At 37.9% G+C, this 8,660-nt stretch overlaps 1 protein-coding gene across 1 annotated transcript in view; it reads left to right on the forward strand.

Annotated features, from left to right (window-relative positions):
* The first annotated feature begins 402 nt into the window (after window positions 1-402).
* Window positions 403-8,660, forward strand: part of LOC107732973 (brother of CDO-like) — a 32,506-nt gene continuing 24,248 nt past the window's right edge. The window contains exon 1 of the mRNA XM_016544457.1: window positions 403-727. The gene's annotated coding sequence lies outside the window, so the exon portion shown is untranslated. The remainder of the gene's footprint in view (window positions 728-8,660) is intronic.

Genomic DNA, 8,660 nt, shown 5'->3' on the forward strand with positions numbered 1-8,660 from the left:
ACACTAAAACTGTTTGCCATGCTGAAATAACCGTGCAGGTAAATGTCTTTAGTGACAGTGTCTAATGGTATGATGTTTGTCAGAATGGTCGGTTATTAATGGACCCGGTAGCTCTGAGAGACACATGCAGGGGTCCTCACGGTGAGGTTTTCCCGCACAACACGGCACAGCTGCGCCTGCGGGACTGTCGCTTCAATAGACGGGGGTCAATGCAAGCCCTGCGTGGACGAGTGCATACCAAATCAGGGAGAACAGGGAGGTCTGCGGGAGGGGGAGGACTCCTTATCCTGCGCACGTAACTTTGCGAACGTTTAGGTTTCGGACGTAAAATAACGCAAAGTTCTCGTCACGAATGTTCCACTCAAGCTTTAAACCTTATTTCTTTAGGAGAGACAAGCGTGAACTACACTGAGATTTGGGAAGGAATCTTTATTGTTCAGATCCCTCCTCCTTCTTGGGAAGTGGGAGGACCCGAGAAGTTCCTCGCAAAAGGGAGAATTGTTCCAGGACTCAGTCATCCAAAAACGTCCTTTCAATGCAAGAACTTGGGGAGCTGAAGAAAATGTCGGTGCTGCTGCAGCAGTAAATTACTGAAGCAGTAGCGGTTTGCCGGGAAAAGAAGGAGAGGAATTGCCGTTTTCTTGGATTAAACAGCGAGAAACATTGCTGGAAAAAGTCGACCAACGAAAAACTAGTGGATTCAACTCCAAACTACTGCACGTTTTTGGTAAGTCTCTCTCTCCTCCCCCCAAAACATCTCTTGTTTTTAGGAACCCCTCCATGTTATTCTAATAGCTTACTCAAGTTTACTTCACTTTTCATAATATTTCCTACTTTTTGCACTTTTGCGAATACTCGCCCTATACAAATTATCGCGTGTTGTTAATCAAAGAAAGATGCCTTTTTTATACTTTTTTAAAAAAAGATGCGGGTGTTAGCTAACTAGCTATTTAGTTTCGACGTCCTCTTATCATATTCATGTAATAGATTCCCGACTCTCCGAGGTTACGTTTGTTGTTTTTCTACTTTAAAAACTATTTAGTAGTCGTATTTATGACGGTATTTCAATAAAAGACAGCTAAATGCGCTGTGGCTGCAGCTGTGATGTTAATTTGTCCCTCTAATGCTAATCATAGGCAAAATTAAAATACCTCTGTATTTATAAGATTTATAAGATGTTTGTATTAATGAATCATTGTCAGAGTGTCAATAAATGTGTTATGAAGTGTAAGAGCATCTCTAAAAAGCATACATGAAAATTTTTGCGTAGTTTTACAGGCCTCATCTAGCTATAGTAGTTGACATTACAATGCTTAACACAATTTACACTTGAATTAATCATGTATGTTTATATATTTTGTCATTCTATTAACATTCGCAGTTTTGAATATCTTTTTTTTTTCAGAACAGAGTTTGTTTTATGTTGATAAAACAAATTGGTCAAATGTTGATAATTGTTGGTCATTAGGAAGTTGTGCCCAAAATATCTTAACTGTTTGTTTGTAAGCAATTACAAAGCAGTGTTATAGCGGTTATATAACCTAAAAAGTTTGCAAATATTTTATCTAGTTTCACTTCATTGGGTCTAAAATAGAGATTTTTATAGATATTCACACATTTTCTTCTTAATCAGTCTGTTAGACATAGTTAACTGTTAGGAAAAAAATACATTTGTGACTATATCGCAAAGCAACATAATATAATAATGGATAATAAATAAGTGGCAATCAATAGATAGAATGGCAATAATAATAATTAACAAAATCTTCATAATACATATTATGTTTTATTGTTGTAGTCTAATGATTTAGTTATTATTATTATTATAAAAAGTATCAATATAGTTCATGAAAATGTTAATGTTGATCTGTGAGATGTCTTTTGCTCAGAAATCCTTGCTGTACTTTGGAGACAAAACCAAACCTAACTGATGAACAACTAAAGATTTGATTTCTGACATTTGATTTGCATGGAAATGTTTATAGAGTTCCGCATGGTTGTTATAGAATTATAACAGGACAATACTGTTACAACGCTAGTAATGAAGTTTATCAGGGCTCTAAAATGTTAGTGCCCAGGTGCTGCATTGTTCTCGAAAAAGAAAGAAAACAGGCCAACTGAGAGGAATGCTTGCTGACCTTGCGTTTGTTTCAAACTAGTTGATAGATTCTTACGAGCCAGATCGCTCTGCTCAGATGCCAAGAATTCAATTTGAGGAAAAACTGTGGTAGCTGGTTTTTGCTCAAGATGATTGGTGGTCGGGTGGATCAAAGTTGTTCCATAATTGATTCCATCTGATTATCTTGTTGGCTTTCATAGTGCTCTGTCCTTATTTGGTTATAATGCTGGGAAGGCCTATTAGCTATGCACAGATGGATGCACAGATTTCAGATGACATGCCCTCACTGCTCCGCATTCTTTCAGTGTAACAGGTATCCCATAGCTGAGCCAGAGAGTCCCGTCTGGGGACTTGGAAAGGTTGATAAAAGCATATTAGATGGGAGAGATGAGGCTGATCGGGTATCAGCATGGTAGAGATGTCAGGGATGTGACATATGTCTTTAAACGCTCTTGTTTTCATAGATAAATTGGCATATAAACAAGGCTGTAGACGTCAGCATTATGAACTAGTTTCTAGTGTGTGTAACCAAATTAGAGCTGATTAGTCTTGTGAATGTGAAGGTTTTTTGTTGCCGCAGAGGTTTTTGGACCAGCTTATTGTTTTCTTAAAGGGTGTAACTTTTCTGTTAATTTGCAGAAGAAGGCTGTGTAATAAAAAAACTCCTCCAGGTTGGCTTTCATGTCTGTTTCTGCAGGTATGTTCATGCAGTCATAATAGCCTGGAGGCAACAATCTGCGGGTTTGTATGTGTGTGCGGGTTAAAGATGATCTTCGCATAGTGGAATGCACGGCGTGTCAGTCTGCTATTTCCAAACGCACTCTGAATTATCCAAAGCTCAAAAGTATGGCAGCTGTCAAGAGGCAATTTATAGCCTGCAGTGAAGAATAATCATCTCTGAAGTATAAAGTCGCTGTTGGGGCCTCACCTGGTCGAGGTAATTTAGTTTCAGTGCTTTCTCCATTTCATTAGGCACACAATAACACCTGGACATCCAGGTGGCTGGTTGAGTTTCTCACTTTCCCATGTTTGGTTCCTCTTGGAATAGTTCACCCAAAAATTTACTCACCCTCAGCCCATCCAGGATGAGTTTGTTACTTCATCGGAACAGATTTTGGAGAAATTTAGCATTAAATTGCTTGATCACCAGTGAATGGGTGCCGTCAGAATGAGAGTCCAAACAGCTGATAAAAACATCACAATAATCCACAAGTAATCCACACAACTCCAGTCCATCAATTAAAGACTTGTGAAGTGAAAAGCTTCATGTTTGTAAAAAACATTAAGGCTTTTAATGGTCCATAATCCATAAAAATGCTTTCCTTGTTGTCCTCTCACATTAAGATCTATAGATCTACATATTTTTTTAGGACTGTTTTTACTTTACACCAACTGTAAATGGTGTTTGATCTGTGCATATTTCTCTCCTGATTCAGATAAGACCATTTTTTTTACCGGAGAAATCAATAATATGGATAGAGAACTTATCTGCAAGCAATGCTTAGAAATTAAAAACTTAATGATATATTTATTACAAACATACAGCTTTTTGCTTCATAAGACATTACTCAGTGGACTGGAGTTGTGTGTATTGTGGGTTGTTGTTATGTTTTTATCAGCTGTTTGAACTCTAATTCTGATGACACCCATTCACTGCAGAGGATCCATTGTTGATCTAGTGATGTAATGCAAAATTTCTCCAAATCTGTTCTGATGAAGAGACAAACTCATCTTGGATGGCCTGAGAGGGTGTGTATTTTTGAATGAACTATTCCTTTAAGAGCATGTTGTCCATTTACTTTTACTCTAAAACCTGTGAAATACTCTGTAATGTGTTAACTTGTCACTTCACCAGTCGTTGTGAAGACTGTATTGTCAAGCGTGAGTTTGACCCGAGTTGTCTCTGACATCAAGGAAACGCACAAACATAGCAGCACGTTGCTGTTTGTGTCAATGTGTCTGTTGCAAGGCGGTGAGATCATTGATAAACTCCAGACCCTGGTAAGTAAGCAGCGACTGTTTGCAGACAAACAGCTCAGTGTGTGTAAAGCTGATATTTGTACAAAGATTAAGGATTGTTTTGACAAGCACAGAGTAATGGAGACGTTCTCCGCAAGACCCTCAAAGACACTCTCTCGATAACTCGTCTTTAGAGACCTATGTGTAGTCACATACATGCTCTGAAACGTTCCCGCACACACACACTCCATTACTTGTCTTCATTATTTATCCAGGATAGATTATATGCCACTTTCATTTTCTGATAATTGGAATTTTAAATAAATAAATATTTTTTTGACATTATAAATGTCTCTACTGTCACTTTTGATCAATTTAATGTGTCACTGCTGAATAAAAGCTCACTGTCAGAGTCACATACATGCTCTGAAACGTTCCCGCACACACACACTCCATTACTTGTCTTCATTATTTATCCAGGATAGATTATATGCCACTTTCATTTTCTGATAATTGGAATTTTAAATAAATAAATATTTTTTTGACATTATAAATGTCTCTACTGTCACTTTTGATCAATTTAATGTGTCACTGCTGAATAAAAGTATTAATTTCTTTCAAAAACAAAAATCTTACTCACCCCAAACTTTTAAACGATGGTGTATATGATTTTGTAAACACCTGTCCTTCAGCACAGCAGTTTTGTTTTGAAATAGGTAGGAAGTTTTCTTCATCTTTATGCCTTTTGGACACCATGGCATGTTCAAAAGCCAAAGGCTACTGTATTGTTTTGCAGTTTAGGGTTTGTTTATTATGTGGTTGGTGTTGCTTTTGATGTGTCTGCAAACTGTGTGGTCATGGATGTTGCAGGTGTTTACAGTTGACAAGCACTTCCTCTGCCAAAGCCAGACCTTTGGCTCTGAAAGGCCTAGTCATTTGGCTTTAACTATACAAAACCTGTTTTTAAAAGACATTTTAGACACTTTTCAGCTTTAATGTCCTATTTTTTTTTTCTTTTTTGTTTTGCTTGTATCAGTGCTGTTTACAGCCATTCACTCAGGCAACAGTGCATTATTGCATGAGTGCATTATAAACAGTTTTATTATGTTTTAGTTTTATTATATATTTTGATTTCCTAACCCTTCCTGCTGTTTTTTCCAATCTTTGGCGCTGGACTCTTGCTGGCGAGCATGCAGGCAGTCTAAGCTCACTGAGTTCCTGTTGAATAATGTGGAGAAATTGCTTTAGATTTATAATTGGTTCCATTCACTATGATGGAAAAGCTGCCAGAGCAGCAGGGACCCCTCCATCCTTCCCTCTCTCCTCTCATCTGCACAGCTATAAGCTGTGGTTTTTACAAGAAAATATGTTCAGTATAAATATCTATTCTTTATTTTGTAATGAACTTCACAATGGTTGTATGTGTTTGAGAGCTCGAAACACTTGTCCTCCATTGTGAAGTTTTTTTTTAGTCGTGATTTGAAAAGTGTTTATTGCTGTTAGATATTTGATTACATTGTAGTTTGATCCGTATTCAAGCAGTTGGTTCTGAAAGTGATTATTTCTTTAAATTAGAGCAGTATTTGGGTCCTTGTGAGAATGCAAATGCCTATGATCACTCTCTCAGGAAAAAAGACACAAAAAAACCACACACTTCTAATATTACTTATATTTTGTTAAAAAATAACTATTTCTTGGCTCTTTTTCTGTTTCTAAGATGTGTGTGAAGTGATCTAAGCTCATTGAACCCATTTACTGATTGACAATATTTTCCTAATAAGCATCACCAAGGCAGGTTTGTAATGGATTTTTGGTGAACTGAACCTCTTATAATACCTGCCTTGGTGGGGAGCAGCACGAAAACAGAGTCAGTCTAATCCTAACTGACAGTTCCCATCGTCTGGCCAAATGGAGGTATGCAGTCATGTGACCATCCTGCTCAAAGTAGCCGAACTCAATAATTAGCGTGTGCTAGTTAATTCTGCCTTGTTATATGAATTATGCAAATATCGGGGTGCTTAATTGATCAGAGCCCCTGGACTTGGCTCGATTTTTTGCTCGTTAATCCATTGAGTGGGTCTCAGTATTGTATTTTTTTGGGCAGGGGTGGATGTTGCTCATTAATAGCTTTTGATGTGTCTGCAAACTGTGTGGTCATGGATGTTGCAGGTGTTTACAGTTGACAAGCACTTCCTCTGCCAAAGCCAGACCTTTGGCTCTGAAAGGCCTAGTCATTTGGCTTTAACTATACAAAACCTGTTTTTAAAAGACATTTTAGACACTTTTCAGCTTTAATGTCCTATTTTTTTTTTCTTTTTTGTTTTGCTTGTATCAGTGCTGTTTACAGCCATTCACTCAGGCAACAGTGCATTATTGCATGAGTGCATTATAAACAGTTTTATTATGTTTTAGTTTTATTATATATTTTGATTTCCTAACCCTTCCTGCTGTTTTTTCCAATCTTTGGCGCTGGACTCTTGCTGGCGAGCACGCAGGCAGTCTAAGCTCACTGAGTTCCTGTTGAATAATGTGGAGAAATTGCTTTAGATTTATAATTGGTTCCATTCACTATGATGGAAAAGCTGCCAGAGCAGCAGGGACCCCTCCATCCTTCCCTCTCTCCTCTCATCTGCACAGCTATAAGCTGTGGTTTTTACAAGAAAATATGTTCAGTATAAATATCTATTCTTTATTTTGTAATGAACTTCACAATGGTTGTATGTGTTTGAGAGCTCGAAACACTTGTCCTCCATTGTGAAGTTTTTTTTTAGTCGTGATTTGAAAAGTGTTTATTGCTGTTAGATATTTGATTACATTGTAGTTTGATCCGTATTCAAGCAGTTGGTTCTGAAAGTGATTATTTCTTTAAATTAGAGCAGTATTTGGGTCCTTGTGAGAATGCAAATGCCTATGATCACTCTCTCAGGAAAAAAGACACAAAAAAACCACACACTTCTAATATTACTTATATTTTGTTAAAAAATAACTATTTCTTGGCTCTTTTTCTGTTTCTAAGATGTGTGTGAAGTGATCTAAGCTCATTGAACCCATTTACTGATTGACAATATTTTCCTAATAAGCATCACCAAGGCAGGTTTGTAATGGATTTTTGGTGAACTGAACCTCTTATAATACCTGCCTTGGTGGGGAGCAGCACGAAAACAGAGTCAGTCTAATCCTAACTGACAGTTCCCATCGTCTGGCCAAATGGAGGTATGCAGTCATGTGACCATCCTGCTCAAAATGCCCAAACTCAATAATTAGCGTGTGCTAGTTAATGCTGCCTTGTTATATGAATTATGCAAATATCGGGGTGCTTAATTGATCAGAGCCCCTGGACTTGGCTCGATTTTTTGCTCGTTAATCCATTGAGTGGGTCTCAGTATTGTATTTTTTTGGGCAGGGGTGGATGTTGCTCATTAATACACTGAAGGATATGGTGATGGCAGGGGTATTGGCCTTGTTAGTAGTGCTTTTGATGTTTAATTTTCCGGCATGGGAACGACTGATGTTTTTGCGTTGAATTGTGGGAGTCTAGGCAGCACTGGAAAAGATTCTGCTTTGCTTACACCTGCTAATATGTTCTGAGAGCCATGAGAACTTTCTAGAGGATTAAGTGATGGTGAAGACAAGAGCCCTGAAGGTAAAGTCATGGCTATGGCAGCAGGTGAACTATGCCCAGAGTTTAGGCTGGGTGATATATTGAATATTCATGATGATTTTGCTGGGGATGTACAATGAAGCAATACTTTAAATAGTAAAATGATTTCATTGCCCGTTTTATTTGGCTTAAACACCATGTCGTTAGATTAGTTTCACAATTCTTCTGTCTTATGATTTTTCAGTTGTGCCCCTGATTTAAACTTCAGTTAATATTGATTCAAGTTTGATTTGTTTTTCTGTGAATCAGTTCAAATGGTTCAGTAAATCAGTTAAAAACTCAATTATCTATTTACATCATCAATCAGAAATGATCACAGAAGATTTTGCATTGCTTTTATTGATTACAATGCTTTTTCAAAAAAAGATGTAGTTAAATATTTCTGTTTTTTGTGAATTTTTAGATTAACACATATAAATTAAAGCTCCTTTTGTTCATTTACTAAAAAACAATGAGGAAAATTTTTTAAAGGGGTCATATGATGCGATTTAAATTTTTCCTTTCTCTTTGGAGTGTTACAAGCTCTTGGTGCATAAAGAAGATCTGTAAAGTTGCAAAGACTAAAGTCTCAAATCCAAAGAGATATTCTTTATAAAAGTTAAGTCAACCACGCCTACCTAAAACGGCTCGTTCTAACACGCCCCCACATACCTACATCACGATAGCGGAGTCCAGCCCGGGGTCGTCACATGTGGTTGCCGCAAGCCCGCCAACCTCTCCTTCGTCGAATCCACCGGCCGTTCCTCACTCTAGCCGCCGACCGCCGCTCACTCAAACCCGTCGTGTGTGACGCTGTTTCGTTGTGAAAGCGAAACTACTTAGTTTGGCCTTCCAAAAGAGGACGATATCCGCTTCGTCATGCCTAGAGCTGATCCGTGCTGGTCGCTGAGGAAATACAACAACTTCACGCTGTGGATCGCC

This window comes from Sinocyclocheilus rhinocerous, unplaced genomic scaffold, assembly GCF_001515625.1.
Source record: "Sinocyclocheilus rhinocerous isolate Xijiao unplaced genomic scaffold, SAMN03320098_v1.1 scaffold1245, whole genome shotgun sequence".
Taxonomy (NCBI): Eukaryota; Metazoa; Chordata; class Actinopteri; order Cypriniformes; family Cyprinidae; genus Sinocyclocheilus; species Sinocyclocheilus rhinocerous.